At 38.6% G+C, this 24,816-nt stretch overlaps 1 long non-coding RNA gene across 1 annotated transcript in view; it reads right to left on the reverse strand.

Annotated features, from left to right (window-relative positions):
- Nucleotides 1-24,816, reverse strand: part of LOC131829565 (uncharacterized) — a 142,046-nt gene that overhangs the window by 50,297 nt on the left and 66,933 nt on the right. The window contains exons 4-8 of the long non-coding RNA XR_009352911.1: nucleotides 24,350-24,450; nucleotides 15,343-19,107; nucleotides 14,518-14,851; nucleotides 8,865-8,960; nucleotides 6,635-6,731 (exon numbers count right to left, since the gene is read on the reverse strand). This is a non-coding gene — a long non-coding RNA (uncharacterized LOC131829565). The remainder of the gene's footprint in view (nucleotides 1-6,634; nucleotides 6,732-8,864; nucleotides 8,961-14,517; nucleotides 14,852-15,342; nucleotides 19,108-24,349; nucleotides 24,451-24,816) is intronic.

Below are 24,816 nucleotides of genomic sequence, written 5' to 3' on the forward strand. Positions count from 1 at the left end.
TGTGGCACGCTGTCCTGCCCACCCTACCTTCCTCCTAACAGAAGTGAGTGAAACAAAGGGAGGAACCCAGAATTGCAAATTGTGCAGTTCCAGGTTTTCCAAAGGCGGGGTGGAGATTGTGATTATTTTTGCGGTTTACAGTCTGGATTGCCTGAGAGGTTTTAGTTGTCTCTGTGCTGCCTCTAGTGGTCACTGGAAGTAGTGTTCCCCTAAAAGACACTGTCCACAAATTCCTCACCCTGTTTTTAAAAATTTCTCTGGGTTTTTATTTAGGAATTTTATTTAGGAATTTTTTTACATAAAAAATTATTTTAAAGTATTTTCAGAATCAATTCCATTTTGTTTCTTTTCCCATTATTTTAAAAAATCATTTTTAAATTTACACAAGGTAAAAATCCCCCTCTTTTGCTGCACAGTTCTATAAGTTTTAAGAAATTATAGCATGCTATAACAACCATCACAGTCAGGATACAGTTCCTTCACTCCAAAAAATTCCCCCCTGTGGAAACTTTGTAATCAAAAACTTCCCCTCACCCTTAAATCTTGTTTCTATCCTTACACTGTTGTTCCTTTCAGAATTTCATACAACACTTTTTGAGCCTTGCTTCTTTCACTCAGCATAATACATTTGATTGGCATAATGCATCCATGTTGTTGAAAGTATCAGTAGTTCTTTCCTTTTTATTCCTCAGTAGTGTTTCATTTAATGGATGTACAACTGTTTGTTTATTCATTTACCCAAAGTAAATATATTTAGGTTGTTTTGTGTCATTATGAATCACACTGCCACAATTATTTGAATACAGTTTTAAATTTGAATACTGAGCATAAGTTTTCATGTCTCTAAGGTAAATACATAAGAGTATAATTACTACATTATATGGTATGTGTATGTTTGACTTTACAAAGAATTAACAAGTTGTTTTCCAGAGTAGCTATACCATTTTCATTCCTATCAGTAATGTATGAGAGTTCTACAGCCTCACCAGGACTTGGAATCATTAGTTTCTTTTTTTTTAATTAAACATTTTAAGATTTGAGGACTTAGGAGACCTAAGAGGACTAGGAGACCTAAATTTCATCCTGTCCTAGGAGTTCAGCTAGATAGTTATCAAACCATTCTGAAACCTATAAACTCAACAGGAGATTGAAGAGAAGCAGAGCAGCAATTCTAGCAACAGAAAAGTGACCACTTTCTGGAAGGTAGGACGTGCGGAGAAGTGAATCCAAAGTGATGGGAATATAGACTACGGAGGGGAGGGGTCGGCTCCTGGCAAGCAGTAGAGCAGTGGAGCACCAAATCAGAACTTTAAGAAGTCAGCTCCACTGAGGGACATCGCTCCAGAGGTTGAGTAGGGGTGGAGTCCTTGCTGAGACAGTGTGGTCTCGGGTCCCTTGGGGTCACAGAAAGACCAGGAGTGTCTGAGGGTGGGAGAGCCCCCAGGTATCCGAGCAGGGAAGCCAGGGGAAGACATAAAGCTGAGGAGTGAGCTCTCAGCTTGGAGTTACCTTAAATCGTGATCTGAGGCACAGTCGGACCACAGCTAGTTGAGCAGGGACCCCACAAGTGGCAGATCTGGGGAGACCCACCTTCATCTGCCAGAAGAGCAGAGCAGCAGGGATCTGCTGGGTTTGGAGACTCTAAATGGGGCCATACACCAGAGACAGAAATGCTCAGTCACAGGCTGGGTGAGCTTGGAGTGTGGCTTGAGAACAGGGAGATGGGAGGATTGACTGCTTTTCTCTGAGGGCGCACTGAACAGTGGGGCCCTGAACTCTCAGCATCTCTGGGCAAAGACTGGGAGGCAGTCATTTTTATTCCCGTCCTCAAGAGCTCTATGGAAAAGCATTCAGGGAACAAAAGCTCCAGAGAGCGAACCCGAGCAGATTACTTAGCCCGACCCCTGGCAAAGGCAGTGCAGTTCCGTCTAGGGCAAAGATATTTGAGGATCACTGCAACAAACCCCTCCCCCAGAAGATCAGCAAGAACATCCAGCCAAGACCAAGTTTACCGATCAATGAGAACAGCAAAAAACCAGTGCTAGGGGGACACAGCACACCAGAATGCATGGCTTTTTTTCCCCATAATTCTTTAGTCTTTCAAAGTTGATTTTTTATAAATACACTTTATATATATATATATATATTTATATACATATTTATATATGTAAAAATACATATATATGTATTTTTACATATGTATATGTATATATATCTATATTTATATACATATACATATGTATGAAGTGTATTTATTTCCATCACTCATATATCTATATGTCTATATGTCTATATAGATATATGAGTGATGGAAATAAATATATATATATATTTTTTTAATTTATTTCAAATTTTGGGAGCTAATTTCTTCTAACACACCAAAGTCAATCAAGTGTGTGGCTCTGTCCTACTCACCGGCACAATCATATTTCTTTTTTCTTTCCTCTCCCTCCAGTTTTGGGTCTCTTCTGATTTGGTCAGTGTATATTTTTCTGGGGTCGTTGTTACCCTTTAGCATTTTGTTCTCTCATTCATCTATTCTTCACTGAACAAAATGACATGGCAGAAAAACTCACCTCAAAAAAAGAACAAGAGGCAGTACCAACTGCTGGGGTCTAATCATTACAAACATTAGTAAGATGTCAGATCTAGAGTTCAGAATGACAATTATAAAGATGATAGCTGGACTTGAGAAAAGCATAAAAGATACTAGAGAATCCCTTTCTGGAGAAATAAAAGAACGAAAATCTAACCAAGTTGAAATTTAAAAAGATATTAACAAAGTCCAGTATAAAATGGAGACTCTTACTGCTAGAAAAAATGAAGCAGAAGAGAAAATTAATGATATAGAAGACCAAATGACAGAAAATAAAGAACTGAGCAAAAGAGAGATAATCAACTACTGGACCACAAGGGTATAATTTGAGAGATAAATGATACCATAAGATGAAACAATATTAGAATATTTGGGATCCCAGAAGCAGAAGAAAGAGAGAGGGAGCAGATGGTATATTGGAACAAATTATAGCAGAGAACTTCCCTAATTTGGGGAAGGGAACAAGCACCAAAATCCAGGACGCTCAGAGAATCCCCCTCAAAATCAATAAAAATAGGTCCACACCCCATCATCTACTAGTAAAATTTATAAGTCTCAGTGAGAAAGAGAAAATCCTGAAAGCAGCTCAGGACAAGAGGTCTGTAACACAATATGGTAGAAATATTAGACTGGCAGCAGACCTATCCACAGATACTTGACAAGCCAGAAAGGACTGGGATGATATATTCAGAGCACTAAACGAGAAAAATATGCAGCCAAGAATACTATATACAGCTAGGCTATCATTGAAAATAGAAGGAGAGATTAAAAGCTTCCAAGACAATAAAAACTAAAAGAATTTGTAAACACCAAACCAGCCCTACAGGCTTAGAAGACCCCTAGAGGGGGTCTTCTAATCAAAGAGAGACCAGAAAGGAACAGAGAAAACATACAGTAACAGTCATGTTACAGGCAATACAATGGCACCGAATTCATATCTTTCAAAAATTACCCTGAATATAAATGGACTAAAAGCCCCAGTTAAGACACAGGGTAGCAAAATGGATTTAAAAAAAAAAAAAGACCGGGAACCTGGGTGGCTCAGTGGGTTAAGCCCCTGCCTTTGGCTCAGGTTATGATTTCAGGATCCTGGGATTGAGTCCCACATCAAGCTCTCTGCTCAGCGGGGAGTCTGCTTCCTCTTCTCTCTCTGCCTGCTTCTCTGCATACCTGTGATCTCTGTCTGTCAAATAAATAAATAAAATCTTAAAAAAAAAAAAGACCCATCGATATACTGTCTACAAGAAACTCATTTTAGACCCAAAGACACCTCCAGATTTAAAGTGAGGGTGTGAAAAACAATTTATCATGCTAATGGACATCAAAAGAAAGCTGAGGTGGTAATCCTTATATCAGATGAATTAGATTTTAAGCCAAAGATTATAATAAGAGATGAGGAAGGACACTATAACATACTTAAAGGGTCTGTCCAACAAGAAGATAAACAACAATTTTAAATATCTATGCCCTTAACATGGGAGCAGCCAACTAGATAAACAAATTAATAACAAAATCAAAGAAACACATCGATAATAATACAATAATAGTAAGGGACTTCAACACCCCCTCAATGAAATGGACAGTTCATCTAAGCAAAAGACCAACAAGGAAATAAAGGGCTTAAATGACACACTGGACCAGACGGACATCACAGATATATTCAGAACATTCCATCCCAAAGCAACAGAATACATATTCTTTCCTACTGCACATGGAACATTCTCCAGAATAGATCACATTCTGGGTCAGAAATCAGGTCTCGGCTGGTACCAAAAGATTGGGATCATTCCCTGCGTATTTTGAGACCATAACACTTTGAAAGTAGAACTCAACCACAAGAGGAAAGTTGGAAAGAACTCAAATACATGGAAGCTAAGTATCATCCTATTAAAGAATGAATGGGTCAACCAGGAAATTAAAGAATTTTAAAAATTCATGGAAACAAATGAAAATGAAGATGCAAATGCTCAAAATATTTGGCATACAGCAAAGGCACTCTTGAGAGGAAAGTATATAGCAATATAAGCCTTTCTCAAGAAACAAGAAAGGTCTCAAATACACAACCTAACCCTACCTCTGAAGGAACTGGAGAAAGAAGAGTAAAGAAAGCTTAAACCCAGCAGGAGAAGAGAAATAATAATGATCAAAGCAGAAAGCAATGAAATAGAAAGCAAAAGAATAGTAGAAGAGATCAATGAAACTAGGAGCTGGTTCTTTGAAAGAAGTAAGATTGATACCCTGCCAACTTTAAAAAGAGAGAATTATTAAAAAGAGAAAGAGAAATGATATTAATCAATCAATTAATGAATTAATCATGAATGAAAGATTAATAATCAAGCAACGCGAATCACAAAATTAAATTGTGAATGAAAGAGATAAATCACAACTAACACCAAAAAAATACACACACTTATTACATATTATGAGCAACTATATGCCAGCACATTTGACAATCTGGTAGAAATGGATGCATTCCTAGAGACATATAAACTACCAAAACTGAACCAGGAAGAAATAGAAAACTGAATAGACCCATAACCAGTAAGAAGATTGAAGCAGTCATCAAAAATCTCCCAACAAACAAGAGCCCAGGTCCAGATAGCTTCCCAGGGGTATTCTATCAAACATTTAAAGAAGAATTAATACCTATTCTCCTGAAACTCTTCCAAAAAAGAGAAATGGAAGGAAAACTTCCAAATGCATTTTATGAGGCCAGCATTATCTTGATCCCAAAACCAGACAAAGAGCCCACCAAAAAAGAATTACAGACCAGTATCCTTGATGAACATGGATGCAAAAATTCTCACAAAATACTAGCCAAGAGGATCCAACAGTACATTAAAAGGACTATTCACCATGACCAAGTGGGATTTATTCCTGGGCTGCAAGGTTGGTTCAACATCTGCCAATCAATGTGATACAATACATTAATAAAAGAAAGAACAAGAACCATATGATCCTCTCAACAGATGCTGAAAAAGCATTTGACAAAGTACAGCATCCTTTCTTAATCAAAACTCTTCACAGTGTACAGATAGAGAGTACATTACTCAATATCATCAAAGCCATATATGAAAAACCCACAGCAAATATCATTCTCAATGGAGAAAAACTGAGAGCTTTTCCCCTAAGGTCAGGAACATGGCAGGGCTGTCCACTATCACCACTGCTATTCAATATAGTACTAGAAGTCATAGCCTCAAAAATCAGACAAGAAAAAGAAATAAAATGCATCCACATAAGCAAAGAAGAAGTCAAACTCTCACTCTTTGAAGATGATATGATACCATATGTGGAAAACCCAAAAATATTCCACTCCAAAACTGCTAGAACTCATACAGGAATTCAGTAAAATATCAGAATAGAAAATTGATGCACAGAAATCAGTTGCATTTCTATACATCAAAGGGAAGACAGAAGAAAGAGAGATTAAGTAGTCAATCCCATTTACAATTGCACCCCAAACCATAAGATACCAAGGAATAAACCTAACCAAAGAGGCAAAGAACCTATACTCAGAAAACTAAAGAGTATTCATGAAAGAAATTGAGGAAGACACAAAGAAATGGAAAAATATTCCATGATCATTGATTGGAAGAACAAATATTGTGAAAATGTCTATGCTACCTAGACCAATCTACAGGTTTAATGCAATCTCTATCAAAATACCATCAACTTTTTTCAAAGAAATGGAACAAATAGTCCTAAAATTTATATGGAATCAGAAAAGACCCCAAATAACCAGAGGAATGTTGAAAAAGAAAACCAAAGCTGGTGGCTTCACAATTCCGGACTTCAAGCTCTACTACAAAGCTGTAATCATCAAGACAGTATGGTACTGGCACAAAAACAGATACATAGATCAATGGAACACAATAGAGAGCCCAGAAATAGATGCTCAACTCTATAGTCAACTAATCTTTGACTAATTTTTGTCCAATGGAAAAAAGTCTATTCAACAAACGGTGTTGGAAAAATTGGGCAGCAGAAGAATGAAACTGGACCATTTCCTTACACCACACACAAAAATAGACTTACATGGATGAAAGACCTCAGTGTCAGACAGGAATCCATCAAAATCCTGGAGGAGAACAGTGGCAGCAACCTCTTTGACCTCAGCCACAGAAACTTCTTCCTAGAAACATTGCCAAAGGCAAGGGAAGCAAGGGTAAAAATGAACTATTGGGACTTCAAGATCAAAAGCTTTTGCAGAGCAAAGGATACACTGAACAAAACCAAAGACAACTGACAGAATGGGAGAAGATATTGCAAATGACATATCAGATAAAGAGCTAGTATCCAAAATCTATAAAGAACTTATCAAACTCAACACCCAAAGAACAAATAATCCAATCAAGAAACGGGTAGAGGACATGGACAGACATTTCTGCAAAGAAGACATCCAAATTACCAATAGACACATGAAAAAGTGCTCAACCTCACTTGACATCAGGGAAATACAAATTGAAACCACAGTGAGATACCACCTCATACCAGTCAGAATGGCTAAAATTAATCAGTCAGGAGACAATAGGTGTTAGCAAGGATGTGGAGAAAGGGGAACCCTCCTACGCTGCTGGTGGGAATGCAAGGTGGTGCAGCCACTCTGGAAAACAATTTGGGCATGTGCACCCAAATGTTTATGGCAGCAATGTCCACAATAGCCAAACTATGGAAAGAACCTAGATGCCTATCAACAGATGAATGGATAAAGAAGATGTGATATATACATATACAATGGAATACTATGAAGCCATCAAAAAAAATCCCAAAATCTTGCCATTTGCAATGACGTGGATGGAACTAGAGGGTATTGTGCTAAGTGAAATAAGTCAATTGGAGAAAGACAATTATCATATGATCCCACTGATATGAGGAATTTGAGAAACAAGACAGAAGATCATAGGGGGAAGGGAGGGGGAAATGAAACAAGATAAAACCAGAGAAAGGGACAAACCATAAGAGACTCTTAATCTCAGGAAACAAACTGAGGATTGCTATAGGGGTGGAGGGTGCAAGGGATGGGGTGGCTGGGTGGTGGACATTGGGGAGGGTATGTGCTAGGGTAAGAAAAAATAATAATTAATTATAAAAAATAATAAGCATTTGAAAGAAATGAAAAATAAATAAAAACATTTAAAAGGTATGTAAGGGTATCTCATCGTGTTTTTTATTTGGGTTTCCCTAATGACTAGCAATGTTGAGCCTTTTTAATGTGCTTATTTACTCTCCGTATGTCTTCTTTGGTGATGTGTCTGTTCAAATCATTTGCCTATCTATTCAGGGTTTGCTTTCTTATTATTGAAATTTGAAAGCAATTTATATATTGTGGCTATGATTTCTTTGTCAGATATATGATTTACAGATATTTTCTCCCAATCTGTAGCTTGTCTTAACAGTGTCTTTCACAGAACAAAAGTATAGTAAGTTTTAAAATCAGGCAGCATGAGCCTTCCAATCTTGTTTTTCTTTCACAAAATCATTTTGTCTATTCTAGTTTCTTTGAATTTTCATACAAAGTTTTACATGCAAAACTCTTCATATAAATAGTTATATGGTCAATAACTAAAAAGAGTCCTGCTGGGACTTTTTATTGTGGTTGTGATAAATCCATATATCAATTTGGGGAGAATTAACCTTTTAATATTTTGTCTTCCCGTAAACAAACACAAAATATCTCTTCTTTATTCCTCTCTGATTTCTTTCTTCAGTGTTTTATAGTCTTTAACACAGAGATTATACAAATATTTTATTATATTTCTACCTATTTCATTTTTTGTAGCCATTATAAGTGTTTTTTTTAATTTTGACTTCCAATTGTTGCTAGAATATTAAAATATGATTGATTTTTAAAATATTGACCTTATAGCCTATGCCTTTTTTCAACTCATTTATTAGTTGTAGGAGTTATTTCTTTTAATATACATTCTTTGAGTTTACTATGTAGAAAACCATGTTTCCTGCAAGCAGTAATAATTTTCTTACTTCTTTTCCAGTATATGTAGGTTTTATTTCTTTTCCTTGCATTATTGCACTGATATATTACACTGACTACTATGCTGCTAAGTAGGACTGGTGAGAATCTTGTGTCAGTCTTGAACTAGTTCTGATCTTACAACAAAGGTGTTCAGTTTTCATTATGCATAATTTATAATGTATAATTATGCATAATTTAGCTTTAAATTCTTAGTAGATACCTTTTTATCTACCATAAATAACTTAAGAATTGACTTAAAATACGCTATTTTATATTTATACATATATTTACCATTTCCAATGCTTTTTATTATTTTTTTGTAGGCCTGGGTTTTCATCTGGCAGCATTCCCTTTAGCCCCACTCTAATAAAAATTGTAAGTGGAGATCTAGAAAAAGGGAAAAAAGAGAAAGGAACAACTTTTATTTATTTGACAATATCCCCATTTCACAATTTAAGCTGCCCCAAAAGGCAGCTGGGGGTAGATTTTAATCTGAATGACCTAGCTGTATAGGAGGGCAAACATCTGATTACTAGACACCTGCTCTTCTTTTCCTCCTAGGAATTACCCTTCTCCCCTTTGAAGCCCCAGGCCCCAACCCATTCCTTAGCTCAGCGTGATGTATCAGCCTCAATTGCCTGGCTTGTTCTTGAGTCCCATGTCTTTGAACTCTCATATATATGTAATTAAATTTTTGTTTTTCTCCTATTAATCTGTCTCATGTCAATTTATCAGATCAGCCACAAAACCTAGATGGAAAGAAGGGAAAAGTTTTTCTCGTCTACACCATCATTTTAGAAAAATATTTTCACTGGACATAGAATTCTAATGTCTAGTTATGGGTTGCTGGGGTTTGGGGTTTCTTGGTTTATTTTTTGAGTTTTTTCCTTTTAGCATTTTAAAGACACCATTTCATTATACCTTGCCTTACATTTTTTAAAAATTATTTTTTAAAATTATGGTAAATATGCATAACATTAACTTTACCATTTTAAACATTTTTACATGTACAGTTCAGTGGCATTAAGCACATTTACACTGTTGTGAGAGCATCACCACCAGCCCTCCTACTGAAGTTCTCTGCATAGCACTTATCATCATCTGATATTTTTGTTCATCTTTAGTTTATTATCTGTCTCTCCCACCAGAATGTGAGTGCACTAGGGATAGGACTTTGCCCTATTCACTGCTTTATCTCAAGTGTCTAGAACATGATCTGGTCCATAGTAAGTATTCAGCAAGTACACGTTGAATGAAGGAAAACATAGCAAGAAAACAAGCAAAAACACTACTCTCTTATATAATTTAAGGAAGGTGATTTATAACAGAATTTTGAAGTGTCTTTGAGTGTATGAAGGAATGTGAGATCATCTGGGTTATCAGTGTTTTTTTTCTCTGAGCACATCTAAAGGACACGACCCAAGACAAGACTGTGAACCTCAACTGTAAAGGATGCCCTTGCTAGGGAGAATATCAGAAGGGGGAGGGAGAAGAACCCAGTTTAGAGTTTGTGGTTTGAGAAATCCTTCCAGGTAATAAGCCTTTTCTAGGGAAACATGTTCATGCCTCTCTTTTCCTGACCTCCTTCCTCTCTTACTCACAAAACCCCTTTGAAAAATACGGACCTGATCTCAACTACTTCCTTTTAGAGACAGTGACCCCAAAAGATTAAAGATTTGCCCAAAGTCAAGCAGTTAATGGCAGAGCTGAATTAGAACACAGTATCCTGACACCATTCTATAGATTCAAATAAGGAGCAAAGAGAGCACAGATTGTCAAGGCCCACATCTCTGGAAGAGTTCTGTAGTGATTAATACAGGGAATCTGGAGCCAGATCATCCAGGGCTAAAATCCTATCTGTGCAATCCTAAACGACTTATTAACCTCCTTAAGTTTCATTTCCTCATATGTAAGTTCTGGATTCACTTGAATATCCAATGGCCAGCTAAAACTCTGCACATCAGAACTAAATGCTCTATTTTCCCTCACCCCAAAATCAGCTCGTCCTCCTCTGTTCCCAATTTTATTAAATGCCAGTCTTGCACCCCCAGAAATCAATGGCTGATACTTGGCAATACCTTTCTTCCTCGACCTCCCTCACCCTAACACCGAGGCTGACCACATCTGCACCCTAAATGCCTTGTCAATCAAATCACATTTCATCCACTCCCACGTCCCTCCCCTGGTGTCAGGCTGTCATCACCTTTTCTCCTGCACGACTACAAGTTGACTAATTTCCTTTGTTGTCAATGGTCTTGCCCCCTCCCGTCATTTTTCCGCACAGTAACAGCATAATCCATCTAACATACTTGTCGGATCATGACACTATACTCTCTGATCCCACGTTTGTTTCCCGTCCTTAAGCATGGCTTTGACGAGCAGCCCAAACTTTCTTTCCAAGCTCACGTTTCATTATCTCCATGCTTGTGTTCTCAGTTTCTCCATATTGAAAAGTTCTCAGTCCTTTGAAAACATCTTGTGTATCCTACCCTTTGGACATTCTTCATGCTTCATGTTTTCTTCTGAGACTGTTCTTGACCTTTTTTTTTTTGTGGCTAACTCATACTTTTTGATATCAGTTCATCCAGAGAGTCTTGTGTGACCCCCAGCTTCTCCTTAGGCCCCCCCCACAATCTATGCTTCCACGACAGCCTGTCCTTCCCCATCACCACCTCATACCCTAACTGTTGATCTGTCTACACCTTCACCTCTGTAAGTCCATGGACCGTGCCTCATACGTGCACTGTTGTACCTCAGGAGCCCAGCAATACCAAGCACATAAGGGCTGCTTGACAAATGTTAGCTATTCTCATCATCGTCCCTATCATGATTGAATAAACTCATGGTTTTCATAAAACGCTAAGCATGATGTACAGTTGATGGTCGCAAATCATAGTTTTGACTACTTAATATTCTCCCTCATTTTTTTTCACCAAAATTTAACGTTTCTTAGCACATCTGTTATAATAGAACTCAAGGCAAAATACAATGACATCTCTTTGCTTTCTTATCATTAAATAACGAGTAAAAACATCCACGTGTATACATGGCATTTTCTCCCCAAATTCACTGATATTCTTGAGGAGGAGCAAAAAACTTCCTGGGAGTTCTCTTGTACTTGTTGACTCAATCTAGTAAAGGTCAGAGATTAATTTATGTGTTTAAAAAATTCTTTCTGTGAACAAATCATTTAAACTTCAACCACACCCTAACTATCCCAAGAACAGAAACATTCTTAGTTGATAAACAGCTGGTAACAGGCATCCTTATCTTCCCTAATTCTCTTCTTTGAAATACACTGAATGGCAAAGGTCTTATAAGTATCGTTCCTCCTTCTATAAAGTTGGGAGAGGCAAGTTAATTATGATTGAGTTTTAAGATAATATAAGATCACACCCACTAAGGGACTCCATTTAAAATAATGACTCTCTGAAGCAGGAAAAAAAATCAGCTAAACTGTTCAGCAAAATTGTTTCATTAGACTAATTCTAGAAATATACTGAAGACAAATAATTTTGTTTCTATGGGGGATAAAAACTTGAAAAGAACATTAAGTTTCCTTCTGGATAAATTTTAAAAGGAATTGTTGATTTGGGATTTATAGTGAATGTCATAGTGGGTTTTTTTTTTTCCTAATTAGCAAAATCAAATGAGAACAACACATCAAAAAGCCATTTCTAGGGTGCCTGGGTGGCTCAGTGGGTTAAAGCCTCTGCCTTTGGCTCAGGTCATGATCCCAGGGTCCTGGGATTGAGCCCTGCATTGGGCTCTCTGCTTGGCGGGGAGCCTGCTTCCTCCTCTCTCTCTCTCTCTGCCTAACTCTCCAACTCCTTGTGATCTCCGTCTGTCAAATAAATAAATAAAATCTTTTTTAAAAAGCCATTTCTAGGGGTGCCTGGGTGGCTCAGTGGTTTAATCCTCTGCCTTCAGCTCAGGTCATGATCTCAGGGTCCTGGGATCGAGCCCCACATCGGGCTCTCTGCTCAGCAGGGACCCTGCTTCCCCCTCTCTCTCTGCCTGCCTCTCTGCCTACTTGTGATCTCTCTCTATCAAATAAATAAATAAAAATCTTTTAAAAAAAAGCCATTTCTATACAAAACTCATTTAGTTTCTTTCACAAGAAAAAATAACATGCTGAATATTAATATTATATTTTTTATTAATTTGATTCCATGAAGTAAGATTAGATAGACACGTGGTCTTGTTCTCTCACACCTGGCATTCTTAGCAATTAAAGTGTTTCTATGGTAAAATCTGAACTTCTGTATTTCAATATTCCCAGGAAACATTACTTATCAAAGATGTATATTTGTAGATATGTCCCAACGTAATAAACTGTAAGTTAAGAAAATATACTAAGCAGATGGCTTACGAATAGAAATTATTGTTTATTGCCAAAATACTCTACAAAAAGATTTGCCAACAATATTCTTCAACTCAGAAATAAGTGTTTGTATCAGTGTTTCAAAGGGCTGAAAAATGAAGGGGAAAGACGGAAGATTTGAAATAAAATTGAAGGTAAATTTATAAACAAATAAAAATGGTTTGACTTTACAATGTAAACTAATGGAAAAATACAATTTACTTTGCCAGACACTGATTTATATAGGGGATAGTATAAAATCTAAGAAAAGGAATGTGCAATTCTTTATTTAGCAGTTATCTATTTGGAAGATTTTGCCTCTCCAAAAAAGAAACAACTTTAGTCAGGGTAAAATATAAACAGACTAGCCAACATTAGCTAAATTAGTACATAGAAATGCCACCAATGTTAATTAATCTAATCATTTATTTCTACCTTATCTCATTTCACAAAGAGTGTTGAAAAGCTTATAAAAATAACAAAAAACAATAAAGTAAATATTCAGATACCCAAAACAAAAGAAACGATAGCTTCATAGTAAGTTTACCTGTAAATATTTTAATAAATGTTTTAAACTTAAAATTTTTAACTTAATAAACATTTTCTAATCTATTTGATAATTGATTACCAAAAAGAAAAAGAAAACCCTGCAATCTCCAGACAGAATTGCAGGGGTGAGCTGCTTGGGCAGAGGAGGGGTTGTGTTTATACTCCCTAAAATATCTCTAGAATAACTAAAAAATGTGAACCTAATTAACTCAGATTGCCACAGACAAATTCTCATATGGTAAAATATGCATAATTCTATACATTTGAGTTAAATAGAAAAACATTTCTCTCATTGCTTAAAATGTTGGGCATATTTTAAAAGAATATAATTTGATAGGGTCTTGAATTATTAACCCCCTTAAAGCACAGAGTCCTCAAACTCTGGGCACCCATGTATCTTGGTTTAGCTTAAGAATGGGGACCATGTCTTGTTTTCTATGTTCCTACAGCAGTGTAGGGCCTCAATAATATTAACTGAGTGCATGATTTAACAAATTAACAATACTTACGATCTCTGAGGATGACGAGGAGGACAACTAACATCTTTAGCCAACTGAGACTGAATGAGACAGTTATCAGATTGAATATGATGTGTTATGCTTGTTTGTGCATTTCTCAGGGTCTAAAGCACATAGAAATCTTTCTAAAGTCATGATGATCTGGAAAATCCCAACATTATAGTGAGGGGTCCAGATAGAAGCATTATTCACCTAAAAGGAAGATTTTACAATCTCCACCTTTGCAGATAAGGAGATCCAGGCCTAATCGAGTCACTTTCCTAATCAACATAGGTAATTAACATTATCAGTGGAAATGATACCCTGTTTCCCAGTCCAGGGTTCTTTCCACCACACTGGCGGCTTTTGTAATTTAATTAGAGAGATGATCAAATAAGAAACCAAGCACGTTGGTTTGTACCGTTTGTTTTTACTTGATTTCTTTTTTAAATTCAAGATGCATTGAAATTGGAAAACAGGGAGATGCTGGGAAGCTCCTGGAAGCCACTGGGGCAGGAAGGTAAATGAAACTGACCTTTACTCCCTCATGGCAGCAGGAGGGGAATGGATCTGGAGGACTCAGGTTTGTCTTTGACAGGGTCTCACTCAGTCAGTTGTTGTTGGTTAAGGATACTGTCGATGTTGACACAGCCAAAGAGATTTGGACAGAATATTATGTCCAAAAGTTCATTTATCAACTAGATAACAAACTCTTGGACAGATTTCTGGAGTAAAAACGTTGCACGGAATGCAGTCCGTATTCCAAGTAAGTGCTTTTGCAGTAACACTCGCAAACCGTTATAGCCCATGGGCGCTCCCTCTTCGCAGCAGCTAAGCAACATCATCATGCTGGCGCAATCGAATCATTGCTGATCAAAATAAGTGTTAGCAAAACAAAAGATCAATTATAGGACCAGTAAGCCCTAATGAAGAAAAATGTACTTTATTGTATAGTAATAGTTGTCTCCAAGTATCATTTCTCACTAAACTACAGAGTTAAGTTTTTAGGGTCTCAGTGAATTCAGATAAGGCACTGTGCACACACACACACACACACGCACATGCATGCATATACATACCAGGTACATAAGCATACAGTTGGTTCTTGGTAGTCACAGTAGTTATGGTCTATAAGGTCACCATGAACGCTGGACTGGCATATCCTGACCCCTTCCTCCTTAGGGAAATACAGGGGCAAGTTTCTAGGTGCCTCTGGGCATACTTTCTTGAACTGATCAGGGCATAACCTTGTTTTCCTGTGATTCTGTGTAAACACATTTTATTTACTATATATTCTTGCTTCATTAATATTGAACTCAGGACCAACATCACTATTAACTCACACCTGAATGAAGCTTACCTGACACATGGATTTTCTCTGGAGGGCACGTCATCGTCCCACACACGCTCGGGCACACTAGACAGCATTTCAGATACTTGGAGGTCATTAGAAACAGCAAATTCATCAACAAAAAACACATAAGGAGGCACTAAATAGACATGAAAAGGACACTGGTTGACCAGATGAGAGCTGAAATAAGGAGTCAGCATGTTGTCCTGTTCAGCTCAGCGGGGAAGAAAGTGCAACTGTATCAGGGACTCCAGTTTTTCACTGCTCTCTGCCTACCTATGAATGACTGCCAAAGTGCCCCAAAGATGGACTGGGGGCGGGGGGACAAATAAATCTGGGCAAACAGGTGGATTCACAAATACAGATTCTGTGAATAATGAGAACCGACTGGACACATAAACTACATGTATGTCTGTATGTGTTCACGTGGGCATTTCTCTGATGGTCAAGTAAGCTCAGTCCAGTGTGGCTGGCAGTTGTGACTGTTTGCAACCACGAAGTTGTTTCCATAACGTAACCAGACCATGTGATTCCTACACAGCAGGCTGAATATGTAGGTAGCCCCGTGTTCGGGGTGGGAGATGCGGAGGGCAGCCCTAATTTTCCCATCCTTCTTATTTCGGCAGCATTAGAACTGGACCTTTTCTTGAGCCTTTCCACCACCGCCCTACTTCTCTGTGTTATGCTTGAATGAGATAATAGTAAGGTTCCTATTTTGTTGAAAACAGAAGGAAATTGGAAACTTGGAAACCTCCCCTATCTCTTGGGAGGAGGGAAGAGTGTGAGCCTACAGTTTCGCCCTTGCCCTTCGGTCAAGAGCAAGCAGGCCTCTTGTGTTACTTGGCACGAATCCATGTAGAGAGGAAGGGGTATATATTTTATATCTATTCATTGCCTGGCTCTCCTATTTTCTGTGTGATCAGCATCTGTAAGATGAAAATAGTAGTGTCCACATCGTGGTAGTGCCATGAGAAGTAGACATAATTTTGGTGAAAGACTTTGCATTTTGTTCTCATTATCATTAACAGCAACAGTAATCATTGTCATACTAAACATGGAGAATATAGCAAATTCAGCCCCAAAAGAGATGCAGAGGCAGTTTCACAAAATAAACATCTTGCCGGTCATGCTAGATTCCACTAATTTGAAGTACAGCACAGCTGGTATGCGTCCCTAGAGAACCTTGTCATTATAAGCTTGAGCCTGTGGCAGAACTACTTTCTCCAACAGGCTTGGGCACCAATCACTCCAGGCTGTCCCAGCTGTCCCCTGTCCCCAGAGCATGTGTAGTTGCCCCACCGTCTGCAGAGCTCTGGTGTTCAAGGTCCATGTAAATGATTCCACAAGAGAGGACTGGTCTTAGCTGAAGGCCAAGGGAAGGAGAGCTCAGTTCTACTGAGGCTTCTGTGCCCCTCCTGTCTGTGCTACACTCTTCTTGGTTTTGCTGTACCTTCTGCCTCCCCATCCCAGCTAGTGATTCTTTTCTGCTACGACTATAGCCTAAAGAATAGTAGAAAATTTTGAGGCTAAGGCATTGTGATAGGAAAAGACAGTTACCTGAAAGAAGATAGAAATCAGAACAGAAATGTATATAATAGACCCATGTTAACACATATACGACATATCTAACATGATATGTGTGATAGAATATAAAGAGAGATCCAGACATTTGCTCTGAACAGTTATCAAAAAACAAAAGAGTAAAATTCCTAAAAGTCACATTTTCCTGCACAAAGATAGGAGAGATCCACAGAATCACCAGCTGCTTTCCATGAAAATGGGCTACCTAACACTTGACCAGAAAAGACCAGGGGGCGCCAATCTATCAATGAAACAGCAGTGAGTGTTGGCTCGTCCTCTTGTTGAACCGGTCATCAGTCACAGAGCATCTGCAGGGTGCCAGCCACTGCGGGAGGCATGGCAGTCTTCGCTTCTGAGGAGCTCCTCATCCAGAGGCATCATTCAGAAGATTTTTTTAGAGACTGCTTATATCTCCCAACTCAGGGATTCTAGAATTCTGTATCTCTATGTTCAGGGCTGACAAGCAGCAGGTAAGCCCTCAGCTATTAAAATACTGAAACATTGTTGGTTACAAAAATACTAAAATGTTTCCATCCTGGTTGGTAAACAGCCACTGTGTCAGCAACTTTAATAAAGGACTTAATGAGAGGACACGTGGGCTCTAGAGGGGGAGTGGGAGAGCCTTACTGTTTTAAAGACTCTTTGCTGTTGATGCTCCTTACTTTAGGTAGTAACTGCAGAATTTTTCCTTGGAAGTAATTTTTCTTTTTTAATGGGAAAACGCTTTAGTAGACTTTAGGCTTACACTTCACCCAGGTAGGAGTGGTTTGGACAGAACAAGGCTAAAATTTCTCTATGGAAAAAAGCTACCTTCCTTGGACAGGGAGGCACATTTGTTGTGCTGTGGGTTCCTGGGGTTTCCTCCACTGGGTAAGAAGTAGCATGGGGGACCAAGGAGTGGGGACTCAGTGAGAGGCAAAGATGGGAGAAGAGGCGCTGGTTTGTAGGAAGCAGAGGCCAGGGATTTGCAAAAAGGCCCACATGGGCCGGAAGAGAGGCAGTATCTGTGATGGTCATATGCTGAGACCCCACTGCCTTCTGCCTTTTTCCTTTCCAGCATGCAAAGGCCCCATGCCAACCTCCGATCTTCAGTCAATTCTGTTAGGCCAGCTGCGTTGCTTCGCAATCCCTGGGGATTTAGGAAGGCACTGGTGAGAGAAGTCTTCAGCTCGCAGGTGATGACAAGGATGCCAGGGGGAAACAGTGGGGAATCAGGAGCCACTGAGCCAAACAAGAAGGGATGGGCGACAAGCAGAAGCTCCAGCGAAGAACGTCTAAGATGAGTGAGGGCTGAGGCACCATACTTGGATTTGAAAGGCTGGAAAATGTGTGGAAACGTGACATAATCCCCTTTTCTTGGTAACTATCAAATTGTAATAATCTTTAATAATTTATGTAGAAGGTAACCTGTTTTACATAACTTACCTAAAAATGAAATCTTCAGGAATATGTATTGGTCATGCACAAATACCAATAAACCATAACCCAAATCAGAAGACTCACTTTTGTTTGTGTCAGCCAGTGGCCATCAAAGGACTCTTAGGGCCCCAGAGCAGCATGGACCCACTGGACTCTACGGGGACAGCCAGCTGCCTGTTTTCTCCTCACCTCGTGGTCTTACAGACTGTTCCATGCTGACTTAAGGAGCCCTTGTGTTAACACAGGGGCTGACTACCAGTGCCCTTGAGGCACAGAACAGGACAACTGTTAGAGGTCAGTTATAATCGCAAAACTACAACATTTTTGTTCATTCTGATTACATAAAAAAACTGTGCTTTATAGTATTTCTGGAAAATATTAAACTTTACCAAGTAAGTTTTAATATTACCTGTAATTTTACCTCCTCAAATCACATTAATACATATGTGCATTTTCACCCCCTCAGGCTTTTGTCTATGCATTAAAAAAAAAAACAGTATGATATATACAATTTTATATTGTTTTATTTTCACTTACCATATAATGAATGTTTCCATCATTAAAAATCCTTTAAAAATATAATTCATAATTACTACATAATATTTTGGTATGAAATTTACTCAGCGGGTTCACCTGGGTGGCTCAGTTGGTTAAGCGTCTGCCTTTGGCTCAGGTCATGATGCTGGGGTCCTGGAATCCCTCTCCCTCTGCTGCTCCCCCTGCTTGTCCTCTCTACTGGCTCACTCTCTCTCTCTCAAATAAATAAATAAAAATCTAAAAAAAAGAAAAGAAAGGAAAAAAAGGAAATTTACTAAATGTAATAGACAATATATCTATTTCCGAGATTTTAGTGTTATAAACACCCGAAAGAAAAATAGGCAAATGCCATGAACCAGGAGCTCAAAGAATTTGAAGTGCAAATGTCCTACAAACATGAAAAGATATCTCAACTTATTAATATTAAAGAACTGCAAATTAAACACAATAAGATATTATTTTTCCTTATAAATTGAAAAACATTTAAAATACTTGATAACCCCTCATGTTGAGGAGGACACAGAGAAATAAATATTCTCAAAAATAACATCTTCTAGGGCATTATGACCATTGCAGTATTGTTTGTAACATAGAAACTAGAAGCAACCCAGATGTCCATTAATAGAGGATTAATTCAATAAATTGTAGTAAGTTAATACAAAGAAATATTATGGAGTCTTTGGAAAAAATGCTATAGATTCTAAGATTATACACATGCCAACATGAAATATGTCCAGGAGGTATTGATGCTTTATAAGGTTAAAAGTTAAAATGATACTACAAAATACTTTTTACTCCATACACTTATGGTGTTTAGCATGGGGGACTGATTAGTTTCTGAAAATGGGAGCTCCCACTGAATTAGCCAGTTATGCGGGTCATTGTAACCCTGTGCACAGGGGGTGACATTCTTATATTCAACACTGGCAATTGCTTCTCCCTGCTCCTTAAAGTCTTTGAAATAGTTGCATGATTCCAGCTACAGTTTATGCAATTGGAGGCCAATTCTTCCAGGTTAAGCTGTTGTTTGTGATGACCTTATGATGACCTTCCTAGTGTCAAAGCCTTCCGACAGTCACCAATTGCCTATCAATCTTTATCCTCTGTTTCCTAGACCATTGTCATTAACAGTACCCATGGAGGCTCAACACTTTCATTTTAACTTCTAAGAAGCCTGATTCTCCTCTTTTGTGTCTTTGGGCCAGATGCAGAACCATAGATACCAGCAAATGTTTCAGCATTTACTGTAAGTGGTAAGCACCAGTAAACTCTTTGCTCGCCAAGAGTAGGTTAAAGTTTCTTCCAGAATTCAAAACAAATAGCAGAAAGAGAAGCCACAGGAGCACAAATAACATGGGTTGCCTAACAACCTGTAAGAGACCCGTGGAACTCTCATTGGCTAAGGGCAGTTGCAATAGGGAACATAAGCCCTCATTGGCCAAAAATGTGCAATTGAATCTGCTCTGCTGGCTTTCATTAGGGTGGGAACAGTACTATTGAGAAAATAGAAAAAATATGGCAGTAAACTGTAACAGTATACTAAGTGAATATGTATTTTGAATAATATTCAAGAAAGAAAAGATGGTATTTCAAATTACTATCATTTAGGTGAATTAAATGAGATGCTTCTATAAACCCATTTTTGTAAAAAAGAAAAAAGTATTGCATTAGTAATAATGCTAATATATGCAAGAAAACTATTTGAAGGAAATCATAGCAACCAATTAGCTATGTTTATTTCCAGACTACAGGAATACGAGACACTTTTAGTTTTTTCATTCTATACTGATGTGTGTACATGCATTCCTAGGATTTTGAGGTTGTGAGTTAAAAATATATATATGTATCTAGACAAGCTGTCATTGATCTGGAAAACAATAGGTATGCAAGAATTCAGAAAAGGTCTCAACTGAAACAATTCCTTTAAAAATGATGCTATGAGAGATCACCAATTGAGAACTCAAGAATAGAAACTCTTAATATGAAGAGGTGTGTGGTGGGGCATCTGGGTGGCTCAGTGGGTTGGGCCTCTGCCTTTGGCTCAGGTCATGATCCCAGGGTCCTGGAATTGAGCCCTGCCTCAGACTCTCTGCTCAGCAGGGAGCCTGCTTCCCCCTCTCTGCCTGCCTCTCTGCCTACCTGTGATTTCTCTCTGTCAAATAAATAAATAAAATCTTAAAAAAAAAAATAAGTTAGTGGTGACCTTTGCAACCCATGAAATATATGACTGAATCCACATAGTCATTGTACAAATTTGTTACAAACACAAAAGCCTAAATCAATTCTTCATAAAGAAGATATATAATTAAGAGATAATTTAATAACAACATCTTAGGTTTGAATTACCAGTATATATGAACAAATAAAACCTAATGGAGAAGAAGATAAGATGAGATAAAATGGTAAAGAAATAGCATGTCTTGATAGAGTCAGTGTCAAAAAGCTCCATTTCAGTAAGGAAGTTAGTAATTCAAGAGATATAAATTAAGTAATACTGCTGTAATTGCTAAAACCCAAAGATGCTAGAGTAGATAAAAACAAGATATAGTTTGTATAGTAAAATGACCATAAGGAACAAAGAAGTATTAAAGAAAAGCATAAAACAGTATGATAGAAATAAAAGAAACTTGGATAATTGCAACAACAAATATAAATGAATTAGATTTCTACAAGAAATAACAAAAACTGCTAGTTTGAAAATTTTTTTAAAGATTTTATTTATTTATTTGACAGAGAGAGAGAGATCACAAGTAGACAGAGAGGCAGGCGAGGGGTTGTGGCGGGGGGAAGCAGGCTTCCCACCAAGCAGAGAGCCCAATTCGGGGCTCAATCCTAGGACCCTGAGATCATGACCTGAGCCAAAGGCAGAGGCTTAATCCACTGAGCCAGCCAGGTGCCCCAGTTTGAAAATTTTTTTTAAGAAAGAGAGAGAGTGCAGGTGACAAAGGGAGAGAGAGAATCTTAAGCAGACTCCACACCCAGCACAGAGCCCCATGCAGGGCTTAGTCTCATGACCCTGAGATCATGACCTGAGCCAAAATCAAGAGTCAGATGCTTAAGGGACTCAGCCACCCAGGCTTCCTGACAAAAACTATTAGTTTGAGTTTTAAAATGCAATCACTGTTACTGCTTCTAAGAGACTCAATATAAAATGACACAGAAGAAAGAAAATTTTCTAAAACAACATTAACAGTACAGAGGAGGTAGTATTTTGGATGATGGTTGATGTTCATAGTCCCTGCCAAATTTCTCACACATCCTATGTATTTTCCTTTCCCGGCACTTCTGCCTTTCTGGCTATCTGACCTTATCTTGACTTTTGCTGTCGCTCACCCCCTAATAATTGTGCAACAGAGAGATGGCTGCCTGAGTTTCTTCTTGATTAAGATTGTTTTCCTTGAGTTGGAGGGCAAAGAGATGGGACACTACCCAAAGAAACTTCCTGCTTCATTTTAAGTTTGCTTGTTTACTTTCCCAAAGAGCAGAGCTCTAAGAGCCTTGTAGTTAGTGTATATTTCTGTCATTCTGGCAATAGTGAGACTAGTATGCTTGGTTTGGGGTCATTTTCTAAGCTCATTTGTTCGTTCTTTTTTTTTTTTTTTTTTCTTTTGGTCTGGGTACCAAATTTATTTAGTTGAAGGATGGGACAAATGAAAGAACTTAAGTAGATACTTCAGGATGGTCATTTCCTAAGTTTTAAAGAGTAATGGAGCAAGGTGGTGTCAAGGATTTCTAGGGATTTTAAATCCACAGCTCTCTTCCTTTGTTTTGAAAGTCAACTGATCATCCCCTCATCTGACTTTCTTGTATCTGTCCTGTACCTCAACCCCAACCCCTAGCCCCAGCAGCTTCCACGTGCATTGGCATCCATGGACCTAGCAGTCACAGACTAAATATTGGTAGTTTCAGTCTTTCTTCAGCTGACCCCAATGACACACGACACATAGAGAACTATCATTTGACTGAGGCACAAATGGGAATTGTCTGCTGCTAGGCTGGTGTGTGGGAGCACTAACACAGCTACTGAATGCACTGGGGGATTGTCCAGCGCTCCCATCCCTGTGACTTTGATGTCTACTATTCACTAATGGACACCCAGCATTTCTGGTTGAAATGACCTTCTTAGTTGTTTTTCTTCATGGAAAAAGAAACTGCCATTAAGTGAGAGAGATAAATTTTGGTGATCATTGAAATAGCCTATGATATGAAGTATGGGAACAGAATATATGAAGAAAACAAACTGCGTGAGAAAAAGAGAAGTTGACATAAATATCTTTTGTACGTGCCAAGTTAGGTATTACAGAAAATGTCAGGCCCAGCTACACACCAAGGGCCCAATACAGTGTGTTGCATGGATCAGTTAAGTTCCTGATTAGCTATTTTGAGTGGAGGTTATGGGAGCTGTAAGCATTTTGATCTAGCTCCACAGCTGAGGAACTAAGTCTGCAAAAAATAATGTGGGAACTGAGGAGTTTTTACCACTATTCTCATAGCTACCAATTACTGAGCCCTTGCTAGGTCCATGGCATGTGTTAAACACATTATATCACTTAATCCTCAAGATATATCCAACAGGTTTGTATTAGTTTGCATTATTATCTGCAGTTACACATAAAGAAACAAAGGCTCAAGCAAGTTAAGGGTCTTCCCAGGGTTGGCCAGCCTGCCTGGTGCGTGTGGAGTGGAAATTTGAGCTGTTCTAACCGTGACACCTCATGGCTCCCTTCCAGGGTACTAACAAGGCTCCTTAAACTGTACTCCTACTTAGTTATGGCAAAAATCTGTAATGGGGGCTCCATTTTGTCTACAGGTCCAATAAGAGAGTGATATGTCACCCTTCCTAAGAGTAAGGTAGTTTGTCCTGTTCATACTACTTTGCAGCAGACCAAGAGAAGGAACCAGGCGACAACGGCTTGGATTATACACAGAGCAAAGTTTTTTGCTCTGCCTTATCCTATTACAGAACTGCACTCATTTGTTGGCCGTCAACACAGATGCTGAGCATTATATGGCTGGGAGCTCCCCAGGGTAAAACCATCTCATTTTATGGGTGAGAAAACTTAGGGACAGAAAGGCCTCAGGTCCAAGGCCACAAGATTGTTAGTGAAACAACCAAGACTAGAATTCAGGCCCCTTGGCTCTCACGGGGGGCTTATCCCACGGTCCCATGTGAATAGTTGTGAAAAGTAACCCCTTGCTCTTTTCTACCTTTGACATTTCCATAAAATCTGTGTGTCATGTTAACAGCTCATCGGCTCATTCTTCTTTGCATTTAGGGAACAATGTTCTACCAGGACTACTTTCCAGTCTCAGAAGAAGTCAACGAAAGCCATATAAATTGAGTCCACTATTTAAAATGAGACATGTGCAGGATAAAAATAAATGTCTTATAAAACTCAGTAAAGAAGCACACACCTATAGCACACAGGGTGACTCAGAGGGTGTGGTGAGGGAGCAGAAGCAGAAAACTGATAATCACCTGGCAGGCCAAACAAAGTGAATACCATGGACTCTCTATTCTTCTTGCTCAGCGACAAAGACTAATAGGCATCTGGTGCTCGGAGGCTGGTATTTCATCCCCTGCAAGGAAGAGGTCAAGAACAGAAGAGCTGAGTACATGATGCTGAACACCCACGCCCTCTGCTGCCCTTCTTTCCACCCCTTGGCCCTGCTTTGGCAGAGTCCTTTGCTCTCTCGGTTGGAAATGGCCTCCATGCTCCATCTTTGACTACAAGTAGGGATTTGTCAGATTCATGCTGATTTGTCAAGTCAAATCAGGTGGTTACTACCTCTCTATATCTTATAGGACAAAGCCCAAGCTCTTTAGCTTAAGACCTGACATCATCCAGACTCCAGCCAGGATGACTGATCTCCATTTTCCCCACCATGAGTGCCCATCCCATTGGCTGGTCTTTTTGGTGTGCATCAAATATGCATTATACATTC

The sequence above is a fragment of the Mustela lutreola genome, chromosome 4, assembly GCF_030435805.1.
Source record: "Mustela lutreola isolate mMusLut2 chromosome 4, mMusLut2.pri, whole genome shotgun sequence".
NCBI lineage: Eukaryota > Metazoa > Chordata > Mammalia > Carnivora > Mustelidae > Mustela > Mustela lutreola.